The sequence below is a fragment of the Mesoplodon densirostris genome, chromosome 7 (assembly GCF_025265405.1).
Source record: "Mesoplodon densirostris isolate mMesDen1 chromosome 7, mMesDen1 primary haplotype, whole genome shotgun sequence".
In the NCBI taxonomy this organism is placed as follows: Eukaryota; Metazoa; Chordata; class Mammalia; order Artiodactyla; family Ziphiidae; genus Mesoplodon; species Mesoplodon densirostris.
The window spans coordinates 2024211-2038330 of NC_082667.1; positions in this window are offsets into that span (position 1 = coordinate 2024211).

Sequence of the window (14120 nt, forward strand, 5' to 3'; positions counted from 1 at the left end):
GTCAGAACCAAGGGCAGGTAGCTTATTAGCGGATGTTTAGAAACGCAAAAACACACTAAATAGTTGAGGAATCACAGAGGAAATTGGGATGGGACTTGGGAAGCACCTTGGAGCTGAGCGATAAGGCAGGACCAGAGCAGAACTTGGTGCTGCTGACTCCAGACCTACAGGGAAATGTCAGGGGCTGAATGCTTACATTAGAAAAGGTTGGGGTTGGGGGAGGCCCATATCTTTAAAAAGTTACACATCAAATTCAAGAAGTTAGAAAAGGAACAGAAAACTAAAACTGAGTAAAAGAGAAGCATGGAAATGAGTAAGGAAAAGAGAAGAAGTCAGTAAAATAAAGAAACAAAATTGGCAGGGAAGGTCAACAGAGTAAAAAATTGGCTCTTCAAAAGGACTGATAAAACAGTCCAACATCTGGCATGAAAATCAGGTAGGAAGGGGAGAAGACATAAACCACATTGAAATGAAGAGAGAACATGTGACAAAGAATGCAGAGACTAACTTAGCAGTAAGAGCACAGCATAGACAACTCTATGACAGTATATATGAAAACTAGATAAAATGGCCGGTTTCCAGGGGAAATAGACTTACTGCATTGAAGCATGAAACTTGAATAGACTGACTTCATTTTAAAGATGTTGAACCAAAAATTAAACAACTCCCCACCAAAAAATACTAAGATTTTAAAAATTACATCATGACCAAGGGGGTCCTCTCTAGTGCAAAAATAGTTTTATATTAGAAAACTGAGTAATATGACGATTTATGACACATAAACAGTTTAAAGGCTGGGGAAAAAAATTGGATGACACAGAACACAGTTTACAAATTCTTAGTCAATTAGGAATAAAAGGCAATTTCCTCAACCTGAGGAAGACATCTTCCAAAATCCTACAGCAAATCATCTTAATAGTAAAAGGTTAGAAGGTTTTCTTGCCTACTAGTCCCTTAAAAGAAACTACCATTATTCACAATCAAATAACTGTCTATAAGGAAACCCAGGAAAATCTGCAATTCTAAGTTTTTAGAATTAAAAAGAGTGAGGATGTGTGCATGTGAGCACAAGAAAGAAAAATTGAAAGGTAGGAGGCAACGTTCAAAGATGCCATTTACAAGAGAAGTGTAAAAAACATAGGATAAGAACAAATCTAACAAAAGATGTGCAAGATAATTAGAGTGATAATAAAATCCCTTTATTGAAAAGTATTACAGAAGAGCTACGTCACTGGAGATGTCACCATGTTCCACAAGATCTTTAAAATGTTTGTTCTCCCTAAATTAATCTGTGAATTCAGGGCAACTCACCCACATTCCAGTATGGATTCACATGTAAATTGACACTGATTCTAAAATTCCTGTGGAAGGAAATGGGGTCTGAATATCAGAAGACTGAGGTTGGGGAATCTGACCTACCAGCTACCCTCCCATGTGAAGCTGGGTTCCCTAAGCCGCTGGAATGTCTGCTCCCAGATGGACACAGAAAAGAGAGTGAAGCCTCCCACACAGGGGAACTTGATGGGGGGGGGGGGGGCAGACATGGTGCCAGGAATAGCGGGGGAAAGGATGGGATATGTTGACTGAAATAAAAACCCACAATGGGAGAGCTGTGAGTTTCAGTTTCATTTGGGGTCTTACTAAAGACTATAGCCTGGGAAACAGCATTTCAGTAGCTCTGAGGAACTGTTCCAAAGAGGTAGGAGAGGGCGATCAGTATATATGTGATTTTGGCAAAGGGGTACGTGCCATCAAGAGCACATCTTGGTAGAAGGTTGCTGCTGGTCACAAGGAACAGGTATCTCAGTTAATGATTTTAGTGTTTTTCTAAGTATGAGAAGATGCAAGAATCTGGGTTCATAAATTTTCTCCTGAAAATATCAAACTATCTGAGGGCCTGTTCTGCCTGTTTTCCCAGAGCACAGAGTGTCTCATTCCTGATCTTTGCCTTGAATTTCTTTCAGGGTGTGTTGTAGGTGGAACTGGGTGGTGGGCAACATTCTTTTACAGCTGAAACAGCTGCATATCCACTGAGAACAAACTAAAATAACAGTGCTGTTCTCCTTCATACCATCCACCAAAAATCCATTCCTGGTCATTGAAAGACCTAAGTCTGAAAAAGAAAACATTCAAAATGTTAGGAAAAGCTATAGGAGAGTAATCAGAAAGCTCTCTTATCAGGGCAAATTTCTTAAATAAGGCATAAACGCCACAAATCATAAAACAAAAGATTGATAAATTCAACAAGAATAAAGTTTAAAAAATAAACTTCTCTGCATCAGAAGACACCACAAGTGGAAACGCAAGGCATCTCTTGGGAGGAGATATTTGTAACACATGTCAGTGATGAAGAATTAGTATTCAATGTATACAGTAGGCCCTCTGCATCCGTGGAGTCAACCAACCTCGGATTGAAAATGCTCAGAAAGGAAAGTTCCAGGAAGTTCTCAAAAGCAAAACTTGCATTTGCCGCATGCCAGCAACTATTTATGTAGTATTTACAACTAGTTACATAGCATTTATATTGTATTAGATATTATAGATAATGTAGAGATGGTTTGAAGTACACAGGAGGATGTGCTTAGGTTGCAAACACATCACTGTTTTATATAAGGGACTTAACCATCCCTGGATTTTGGTATCTGTGGAGTCCTGGAGCCAATCCCCCTCAGACACGGAAGATGGATGTATAAGGAACTTTAGGATACCATTAGAAAGGCAAGCAATTGAACAGAAAAATGGGCCAAGTTGGGAGTAATCAGCTCACAGAAAAGAGAACCTGAGTGATCATAGCAAATGGGAAATCAAATGTAAACTACCACTGATACCAGTTCAGACCAACTAGATGAACAGAACACAGATGTCAGTGAGGGGAAGGAAAGAATGCAGCTAATAAATGCAGAGGGAGGGATAGAACAAGAAAATCTTCATTAATGTGATGCTTGACTGAGGCAAGGGTCATCACTGACATGACTGGATGAAAAATTAGTGGAGTACAGAATTATCCAGTCTCCAAGTAACACCCCTCTGATGACTTATGTTGACAGAGATACTCAAACAGTCTACAATAGGAATAGAAAAGAATTTTATTTGAGCCAAACTGAGGACTACAACCCAGAAGATAGCCTCTCAGATAACACTGAGGGACTGCTCCCAAGAAGCATGGTTTTCAGCACAGTTTTATGTCTTTTTAGAACAAAGAACATCAAACAAGTCAGGGGTACATTCCTTCAAGTTTTCGAGAAAAAACAGAGCAGCACGTACACAGTGAGTCAGCACGGCCTGGGCGCCTGGGAAGGGAGTCTTATCATCGAAAGAGGGCTAGCGTTGGCATCCCAGGAAGGGAGGCATTTATCTTTATTTTTAACGTGGACATTCTTTACTTCTGGTCAATACGCTCTTTTCTTTAATGATTAAAGCAGACGTACAATGCATGTGTGCTAGGCCACAAATAGGCTGTTTTTCTTACCATAAAATTCAAGTTAAATCATGTATAAGCCAGAATGATTTCCCCAAACCTGAATATGTGAAAATTTCTTTCATTATTTCTCCCCTTTGATCATAAAGTCTCAATAGAAAGCATTGACTATCAACATATATGTCCCTTGATGCCAGGGTGGTTGCTATCCGCCCTCGGTCCATCATGCCCTTTGGTGTTAGGCCTCCTCTGTTTGTTTACATGTGTGTAGAGATTTACCTAGTTATCCATGTTGGGGGGAAACTAATCAGACATAGTAAACAAGCACAGAAGTACACTAATGGGGAAACGTTTTATAGGCTATACATTTGATCAATTATGCTGAATGGCCACACAAACATTGTACATGTGCTTTTAACAGTAGACTTAAAGCAGGCAGTGATACATGTCACAAGTAGATTGATAGTTAGGAAAAGAGTGATAAATACATGTTATGAAAATAATAATCATCTGTAAAGCAGAGTGAAAAAATTACTAATGCCTGAAGAGAGCAACTAAACAGCTCATTTAAAGCGTCAGTTTTTCTTACATCTTGTAACCAACTTGCCTTTTGGGAAATTCTTTCTAGACAAGTCTCAACTTCTCCGGAGGTAAACACAATAAGTAGTGTGAGCAACAGCACAAATACCTCCTTGTTTAGCCAGCGGAACATCTAAGGCAACCCTGCTATCTAATACGACTTGGGCTAAGGAGTTAGGGATGTCTGTTGTGCTTCAGTGATTTTTGTAGTCTCCTCAGCTATTTGACCAAGGGTGGCTGATAGATTTCTGATCACCTCTCTGTTTACATACATTCCTGCATTAGGAATTAGGTTTTCTAGGAGAATTTGCCACCAGGTTTCTTGGTATCCTGTTAACATGGATCTGTTGACTCTGTAATGGGGAGAGAAAGGAGGTTCATTTATTTCCTTGTGTATTGACAATGGGGTAACCTAATGACCCAATAAGCATAAATCTATTTGCCAGCTGTTAAGACATTTATGTGCCCATCCTTGGGAAGGTGGATCAGTTCCAATATCACACATGAAGACAAAACCTGGGGGAGTGAAAGTGATCCTCCCAGAGAGCTCTCATTGATAGCCTCATTAATTGGAAGTTTTGTTAACATGGTATTAAACCATGGGTCATTTCTCTTGCACTCTTTCCAAAAGCCATCTGTAGGATATTTGACATAAGGGAGTTGCTGCCATAATTTACTTGTGTTTTTCTCTTTACGACATTTGTTAATTAAGTAAGGGACAGAGTGGGGGTGGGGGTGTCCTAGCATAAGTTGTGCTTGGTCTCTAAGGACAGAGGGTAGTACCAGACAAGAGACGGACACATTCATATGCTGAAGAATTTGAACCTGAAAGGTTAGGTTTGGTGTAGGTAAGTGGTTATATTAGGCACATCTGAGAAGTCAGTGACAGGTATTCTGAGGAGCCTACATCAGTCTTGTATTGACTGAGGAATTTGATGACAGATCTAACAATTGGTTAGATTGCTGCTGGTAGCTATACCTTTTGTGACAACTTTACCAAAGAATTTTTTTTCCATCCTAAACAATGGGGAAAAAGTATAGCCAGAACAGTAACTTTCTATTTTGATAGGGAGACAAACATTTGAATAACAGTTCATTTGAACTAGTAGGATGGGTCTTACAGGCCTGGCCTGGGTTCTTGGGTCCAGCTGTGTCTCCACTGTTGTAGTCGTCTTCCTGTTCTGTCTTGATGGATGTTTTAAGGTGACTTTGAGGTCAGCAGTCCTCTCTATAGACGAATCTGATGCAGAGGACTTTTTAAAGTGTAAATATGAATTCCAGAGTCAATTCCCTTCAGTTTCACTGTGCATGAGCTAGTTAAGAGCACCTGATAAGGGTCCTTCCATCTAGGTTGGAGATAGTCCTTTAAATGATGTCTTTTCCAGTCTGCACAATCTCCTGGGTGCAGGTCATGGAGCATCTGATCTTCACCCAAATATAATTTACTGTGATCAGCTTCAGAAACAAACTTAGAATATCCTCTTAATAATTCAATTAAACTACAATACTGTAATACAGTAACAAGGAGTCATCTAGGAAGTGAGTTTTAGGCAGAAAATACCAAACCTCAAAGACAATAGCACTAGAACTTAATATCCACAAAGGTATATTGTCTGAAACATAATTTTTCTCTGTAAAATTATCCTTATTTGCATCAAATATAGCCAAATTGCCAACAGTCCTGTTTGCAAAAATAAGTCTAGTTTCAATAAATTTGACCTGGTTATTTACGTAAGTGTAATTGAACATATAGGCTCTTTTATTTATTTTTTATTGAGGTATAGTTGATTTACAATATTATATTAGTTTCAGGTATATAACATAGTGATTCATCATTTTTATAGGTTATATTCCATTTACAGTTATTACAAAATACCGGCTGTATTTCCCTGTGCTGTGCAATATACCCTCGCCACTCATCTACCTTATACATAGTATTTTGTACTTCTTAATCCCATGCCCCTATCTTGCCCCTCCCTCTTCTTTCTCCCCACTGGTAACCACTAGTTTGTTCTCTAGCTCTCTAAGTCTGTTTTTGTTTTGTTATATACAGTCATTTGTTTTATTGTTTAGCTTCCACATTATAAATGATAACATAGAATATTTGTCTTTCTCTGTCTGACTTATTTCACTAACCGTAATATTCTCTAGGTTCATCCACATGTTGCAAATGGCAGAATTTCATTTTTTTATGGCTGTAATATAATGGAGTAATAGTCCATTGTATATATATACACCACATCTTCTTTATCCATTCATCCCTTGGTGAACACTTGGGTTGTTCCCATGTTGTGGCTTTTGTAAATAATGCTGCTATGAACGTTGGGGTGCATGTATCTTTTCAAATTAGTGTTTTCGTTTTCTTTGAATATATACCCAGAAGTGGAATTGCTGGATCATATGGTAGTCCTATAGTTAGGTTTTTTTTTTTTTTTTTTTTTTTTTTTTTTTGCGGTACGCGGGCCTCTCACTGTTGTGGCCTCTTCCGTTGCGGAGCACAGGCTCCGGATGCGCAGGCCCAGCGGCCATGGCTCACGGGCCCAGCCGCTCCACGGCATGTGGGATCTTCCCGGACCGGGGCACGAACCCGTGTCTCCTGCATCAGCAGGCGGACTCTCAACCACTGCGCCACCAGGGAAGCCCTATTTTTAGTTTTTTGAGGAACCTCCATACTGTTCTCCATAGCGGCTGCACCAATTTACATTCCCACCAACAGTGTAGGAAGGTTCCCTTTTCTCCACATCCTTGCCAACCTTTGTTATTTGTGGTCTTTTTGATGATAACCATTGTGATGGGAGTGAGGTGATACCTCACTGTGGATTTGATTTGCCTTTTTCTCTGTTGATTAACGATCTGTTAGGCATCAGTATGTCTTCTTTGGAGTTACAGGCTCCTTTAAATTTGGCTGTGCTGTAACTATTCATAAAGAATCTCAATTTGGACTTTTAAAAGTCCTCTCATGGCCAGGAAAGCTATGCCAAGGACTTGCCATCAGATTCTGCCAGCAATGCCTAGAGACTCAGGTGGATTCCTCCCTTCGCGAGGTCCATAGTATCTTGAGGTTCCTGCACCTGCCAGGAAGTGGCCTTCCTTATTCACCTGGAAAGGCTGCTGGGAACTTAAGAGTTTCCAAATTCTGGAGGGATCTGGTAGAGAGAAAAGATAAATGCTTCCATTCTGTTCACAAAGGTGTAATTTACTCAACTGCTATAAGTCATAATAAGCCTAAGGGGAAAGGTTCCCTTACATCTGAAACACAAAGATTAAAAGCTGGTAATATGTCAGACAAAAAGTCATAAAAATTAAAATCATACTTATCAGTTCATTCAATGCCATATTATTTATTTTTGTTCTATTTAAGTCCAGGTTTTCCATTAGTTTTGTTGACCTTGCCTGATGATTGAGGATGTTAGTGACAGTGATAATTCCAAGAAGTTTGCGAGGTTTTTTTGGTTAAGACTCATGTGATTTGCCCAGTGAAGTGGGTGCCTTGATTATTGGAGATTGTAGAAGGTATATCCCAAGTGGGAAACACACTTTTTAACCATTTCTTTGTTACCATGAGGGCATAAGCCTTGCAGCAAGGGAAGGCTTTGATCCATCAAGTAAAAAATGTGGTTTGCCAGGGAGAGGGGAAGAACCAAGTGGCCTTCTCGAGTTTCCCACAGCCCTGACTGTTCATTTAATTTACAGCCATTGTTTACCCATCTTAATTTTTCCCACAGCCCTGACTGTTCATTTAATTTACAGCCATTGTTTACCCATCTTAATTTCTCCGATTCCGGACCAGACTGTTGTCATGTTACTAGGACATCAGGATGGGAAAAGTCTGACACTGAGGGATTAATTTTGTAGAAGTACAATGGACTTTATCTACACGTGCCATAAACTTTACAGATTCTGTTGTTCCCTTTGCAGGAAAGGGCATTTCCCTAATACTCGGGCTCGGCCTTCAGTGTGAGGCTCAGTTTTGATGTCAGCTAACATTTTATGTCAGGATATATAAGACTTCCAGGAATTTCATATAATTTCTGGAACACATAATATATATTTATATAGACATAACATAAAGAAGGCTAAATGTTATCTTTTATTTGATAACACTTCCCATGTAACTTAATGTACCAGATAAGCCTAATTAGTTTAATATCTCTCTTTAAAATGCTTCACTTCCTTTTCCCGTAACAGAATGTATTTCAATTTTTCATACCTTTTTTTTTTTTACTGAAAACATACATCTTACTATTTTCCTTCTTACTTTCATTGTATACTGAAATGTTTCCCTTTTTAAAGTCTCTTTAATTACATATATACTATAATTTTTAACCTTTAAAAAAACCTGAATCTCTAGCAAAAACCGAGAAGCAAGCAACTCTGAACTGTTTGTCTTACCAGCATTTCCTGATTGGCAAACTTATGAACATATTCTATAACCTCTAGAAACATACATTTTCTCACAGCATTATTTCCTCCCTCAGTGTGGTACAAGACATGTCACCAACAAACCCAAACATCTTTAGTTTTTCTCTAATTAGAAGACAAAGTAGGCAAACTTAGACTTGCTTAGCAATTAATGTCTTAGTATTTTTACCTTAATTGGAAATGATCGGGATATTCAATGAGTTCCCATCATTTAACTTAATTAAGCAAACGTAAAGTTTCAAGTTACCAAAATGTGGAGAAACTGTTTTTAAGTAGACATACCATAAAACATAATTATTCTTTTATTTTCAATTTAAAAAATTGAAGTATAGTTGATTTACAGTGTTGTGCCATTCTCTGCTGTACAGCAAAGTGACTCAGTTATACACATAGAGACATTCTTTTTTTAATATGCTTTTCTATTATGGCTAATGGCAGGATACTGAATATGGTTCCCTGTGCTATGCAGTAGGACCTTGTTGTTTATCCATCCTATATATAATATATAATCTGCTAATCCCAAATTCCCAATCCATCCCTCCCTCCCCCCTTCCCCCTTGGCAACCACAAGTCTGTTCTCTATGTCTGTGAGTGTTTCTGTTTCGTTGATAAGTTCATTTGTGTCATATTTTAGATTCCACATATAAGTGATATCATATGGTATTCGTCTTTCTCTTTCTGACTTACTTCACTTAGTATGATCATCTCTAGGTCCATCCATGTTGCTGCAAGCGGCGTTATTTCCCTCTTTTTATGGCTGAGTAGTATTCCACTGTATATAAAAACATAATTATTCTTGAAGAGTTTACCTAAAAACATTTATCCCATTGATCTCTATTTCATTACTTATGAAAATATCATCATACCAAGTTAGATTTCTTGTTGACAAATTCTGTAACTGAGATTTAAAAAAATGTGTACCATGAGCTGATTGGCTTGTAGTAAACTTGGATACAATAAAAGTATTATACTTAATGTTGATGGCTCTAAAGACATGTCTGTGTTAATGAAACCAACAATTTAAACTTATTTTTATTTATGAAAGATTAATCCTAGATCATGATTCCTTTTTTAAAAATGAGGTTAGTTTTTTGCTGTATTTAGAAATAGTTGATTTGTAAGCACTTACATGTAAGTCGACTAAATAGAGCTCTTTTACAAATTAATTTTGATAATATTATCCACAGGTAGAGACAGATCATATTTATAAATACACAAAGATGTACATATATCCAGATAGACACAGACAGAGATCTCACAGTTTTCCTGCTTGAGTTTTAAAAGCTTCCCCTTTATTTTTTTCAGTTCTAGTTTCTACTAATTGAGCCCAGGCTACCCTTCCTTGCGGTGCGCGGGCTTCTCATTGCAGTGGTTTCTCTTGTTACAGTGCATGGGCTCTACGTGTGCAGGCTTCAGTAGTTGTGGAGTGCAGGCTCAGTAGTTGTGGCACGTGGGCTTAGTTGCTCTGCGGCATGTGGGATCTTCCCAGACCAGGGCTTGAACCAGTGTCCCCTGCATTGGCAGGTGGATTCTTAATCACTACGCCACCAGGGAATTTCCTCCCACTTTTTAAAAGTTTCATTTTACTATAAAGTACAAATCTTTCTAATTTTAAGCCACATTTTAAAAAATGGTCAGCCAGCCCCGTTCACTCCAAAGTCCCTCCTAGGCCTTTCCTGCCTAAAAATTCCCCCCTAGGTTCCTTTGACCTAGGAAATGTACTGGTACCCCCTTAAGACTCCACGTCTTAAGATAACAGCTAAAATAAAAGTCGTGGACAATCACCTAGTACAAGGAGATCCAGATGTGAGGAAGAGCTCACCAGAGCATCTGGGCAGTGCTGGGAAGCTGGGGAGGGGGCTGGGGGGTGGCGTTCAAGGGGCCTGTGCTTGGTCCCGAGCACTGGTCCAAAGTAGATTCCAGGTGACCTCCAGTGGGTTTTTCGAATATCATGCCAACTACACCAAGCAATGAGAACAGAAATAATCAGTAAACAATCTATAATAGGGATAGAGAAGCATTTTACTTGAGCCAAACTGAGCACTATAGCCTGGAAGCCCGTTTCCCAGATGTCTCTGAGAAACTGCTCCAGAGAAGCAGGGTTTTCAGCACAGGTTTATATCTTGTCAGAACAAAGACCATCAAGCAAGTCAGGGAGACATTCCTTCAAGGTTTCAGGAAAAACAAACAAACAAACAAACAAAAAACCCACAAAAAATCCCAGATCGGCACATACACAGTGAGTCAGTACAGTCTTGGCCCCTGGGAAGGGAGTCTTATCTAAGGAGCACCAGCATTGACCTCCCAGGAAGAGAGGCATTTCATCTTTTATTTTAACATGGACATTCTTGACTTCTGGTCAGTGCACTCTTTTCTTTAATGATTAAAACAGATGACAATGTATGTCTGATAGGTCACCAATAGTCTGTTTTACTTAGCATAAAATTCAAGTTAAATCAGAATGAGTTCCCCACATTTCTTCCATTATTTCCCAAGCTAAAAGGGTACCATGAAAACAGAGAAAACTGGTGGGTCCCACCTTAACCTGGTGATCAATCTTAGTATCGCCAACAGAGAGACGAACAGGCACTAGGCACCGGGCAGTGAGTAGCACTGAGGATCAGCACCACTGAAGCCATGTTCTGGCCCGAAAGTTCAACCTGGGTCTAATCATCAAGAAACTGTCCAACAAATCTGATTGTGGAAACTTCTTCCAGACAACTGGCCTAGAATCCTTTTTAAATTTTTTTTAAGTCTTTATTGAATTTGTTACAATATTGCTTCTGTTGTATGTTTTGGTTTTTTGGCCACAAGGCATGTGAGATCTTAGCTCCTTGACCAGGGATTGAACCCATACCCCCTGCAATGGAAGGTGAAGTCTTAACCACTGGACTGCCAGGGAAGTTCCTAGCCTAGACTCTTCAAAGCTGCCGCTGACCCCAAAAGCCAAAAAAAGAGAAAAAAAGTGGTGGCCTCTTCCAGATGAAGAGAGACACAGGGGCAGGACAACCAAGTAGGATGTATCGCCTGAATCGTGTGCCGGACACTCAGAGGCCCTGTATCTATGGTGTAATCCTGCGGCGTGCTCCAGGAGGGACACTTGTTCTCAGAGGACTCCTGCGTGCATCTTCTTCGCAAAGCTCTGAGAGGGAGGAATCTGTCTGCAAGGGTGGCTCTGAAGCGTGCTCATTTTCTCAGGAGAAGGCACACGGGGTTGAGGGCTGGGAGATCAATTGGGCCACATCTGGGCACCTTGGAGAGGCCCATCAGTTTCTGCTGAGTGCAGGTTCCTGTCAGTAATTACTGAAAATTAGAGCAGCTCTGAACCTCCACCGAGAAGAGGCACATTGAGGTATATTTGTGTGTGGAATCGACACGGTTAAAATAATGACCTACAGCTACATGCATCCCCTGGCAAAGTTTCCCAGACACAGTGCTGGGAGTGGTGAGAAAGTCGCAAAAGGAAAAGCACAGGTTGATGTGACTTCCATAGCACGGTTCAATATATGGAAATAAGTTACATATGCCTAGATGTGAGGAGCACACATCTCAGATGAATGGTCCCCTCCAGTGGGGGAGGGGTTCTATTGTGAGGGGTCCCCCAGAGCCCTGGGACCCGTCCTCATGTCGTGTTTCTTAAGCCAAGTGGTGGGTGGGTAGATGCAGGTTCTTCCTATTTTTATTTATGTTTCTGGTGTGTCTTAAATAGTTCATGATTGTTAAACACTGGGGGAAGGACCTTTGCTGAAAGTCAATCCTTATTTCTGAGAACAAAACAAAAGCTCAATAAACTATAGAAAATTATAAATAAGCACTTCCTTTATCTACCCTGGATGGTGGAACACAGAGGCGTTTGCAGCCCAAGACAGGAACCAAAGAAGGATGCCTGCTTTTACCATTACTGTTCAGCCCTGGTCTATAAACTGAAGACAATGCAAAAGAAGTTAAACGGAAATAAGATGTACAACTTCTGGAAAGGAGGAGACCAAAATACCACATTCCTAGGAGCCCCAAGAGAGTCAGCGGAAGAGCTTTCAGAATGAATGAGGGAATTCAGGAAAGTAGCCAGATGCAAAATACATATTTTAAATCAATATTTTTATTATTTTCTAGCAACCACCAGTTAGAAAATAAAGTAGAATTTTTAAAGATTTCATTCTCAAACAAAAGGGGAAAAAAAAACAAAGAACATAAAAATACTTAGCAAAAACCCTCTTCAGAAATGTTCAGGGTCTGTAGGAAGAAAATGACAAACTTTAATGAGAAATATAAACATGAAATTTGAAAAAGAAAGAAAGAAAAAACACATCATGTTATTGGGTAGGAAGTTTACAAACATCAGCTCTTCCCAAATTCATGTACGGGTTCACCAGATTTTCAACCAAAATTCTGATAGGATTTATTTTGGGGTGAGGGGTGAGTCAGGGGTGGGGAGGTAGTTGGCAAGATGAATCTAAAATTCATATACAAGAAAAAATAGGCAGGAATAGCCAAGAAAATTTTGAAAATTAAGAGCAGATTTCAAAAGTGAAGGCAACATATCTGACGCATGTGGAGAGCTCCCTGCAGACTAGCAGTCAGGCAAGGCTGCTTTGCCTTTGTCTCCTGAAATCTTCACAGTGGCCCCAGGAGGTAAACGCTCTCATCCCTTGCATTTTCCAGAAGAGCAAACTGAAATTCAGAGTGGGTTAAGCAGAGTCCCAAGGTCACACAGCTACTAAGAAGTGGACCCAAATATAGACAATAAATCATAACCCCACATCCTCCACTTTTATAGGTTGTACAAGTTATTTCAATTCTACAATGTTTATCATCTTGATAACCATGAAAATGTAAGGATTAACTCCGTCAAAGGTGGCAGGATATTTAATCAGGAGGTTGAGGAAAGTCAGAAATGTACAGGGGAGGAGAAAAAGGCAATGAGATTTTCACTCAAAGCAAATACCAAAATACATTCCAGGAGAGTTAGAGAGGTCAGTATGTGAAAAAAAAAAAAAAAAAAGAATGTTTACTATAAAACTAGAGAGAAATGTACGTGCACATTTATCTGCTTTCATGCTAGGGAACAGTTTTCTAAGCTTACAAACAATTAAAGTGTCATGGAAGAAAAGGAAAGGCTCAGTAACCTTCATGACTTAAAATGTTTAAGTTTCTATGTATCAAAAAATGTTCATCAAAATTAAAAGGCAGACATTTGCTCTGGCCAAGATGCAGAAACAGGGACCAGATTTATCCTCCTGCCTTAAACAACTCCCAAAACAAAACAACAACAACAACAACCATAAAAGTACATGAAACAATGTATTTTTCAAGACAGTAGACATCAGGCAGTGAACAGCAGCGGTCCCTAGGAGAGGAGAAACAATCAGCTTGAGGCTTATAATTGCTCAGCTTGCTTCCTCGAGAGAGGAAGGAGGAATTGAGGGGGAGCCAAACAGAATCCCTGAGCTGATGAGAAAGAGCTGAGGGTCTAGGGAGACCAAAGCAACAAAAGTTCATAGGACAGATTATCAGAAAGCAGAGCATGCACAGGGAGGGAGCCCTGGAGACCTGCAGAGGGGACCACTCACGTATTCAGTCAAGTAAAGATCAGCACATGCCTGGGAGGAAATTATTCAAGGCTCAGAAGAGAAGCACTGGGAGGATTGGAGGGACGAATGCGCACTGCTCATGCAGGGCTAGGAATAGGGTCTGTTCCCAC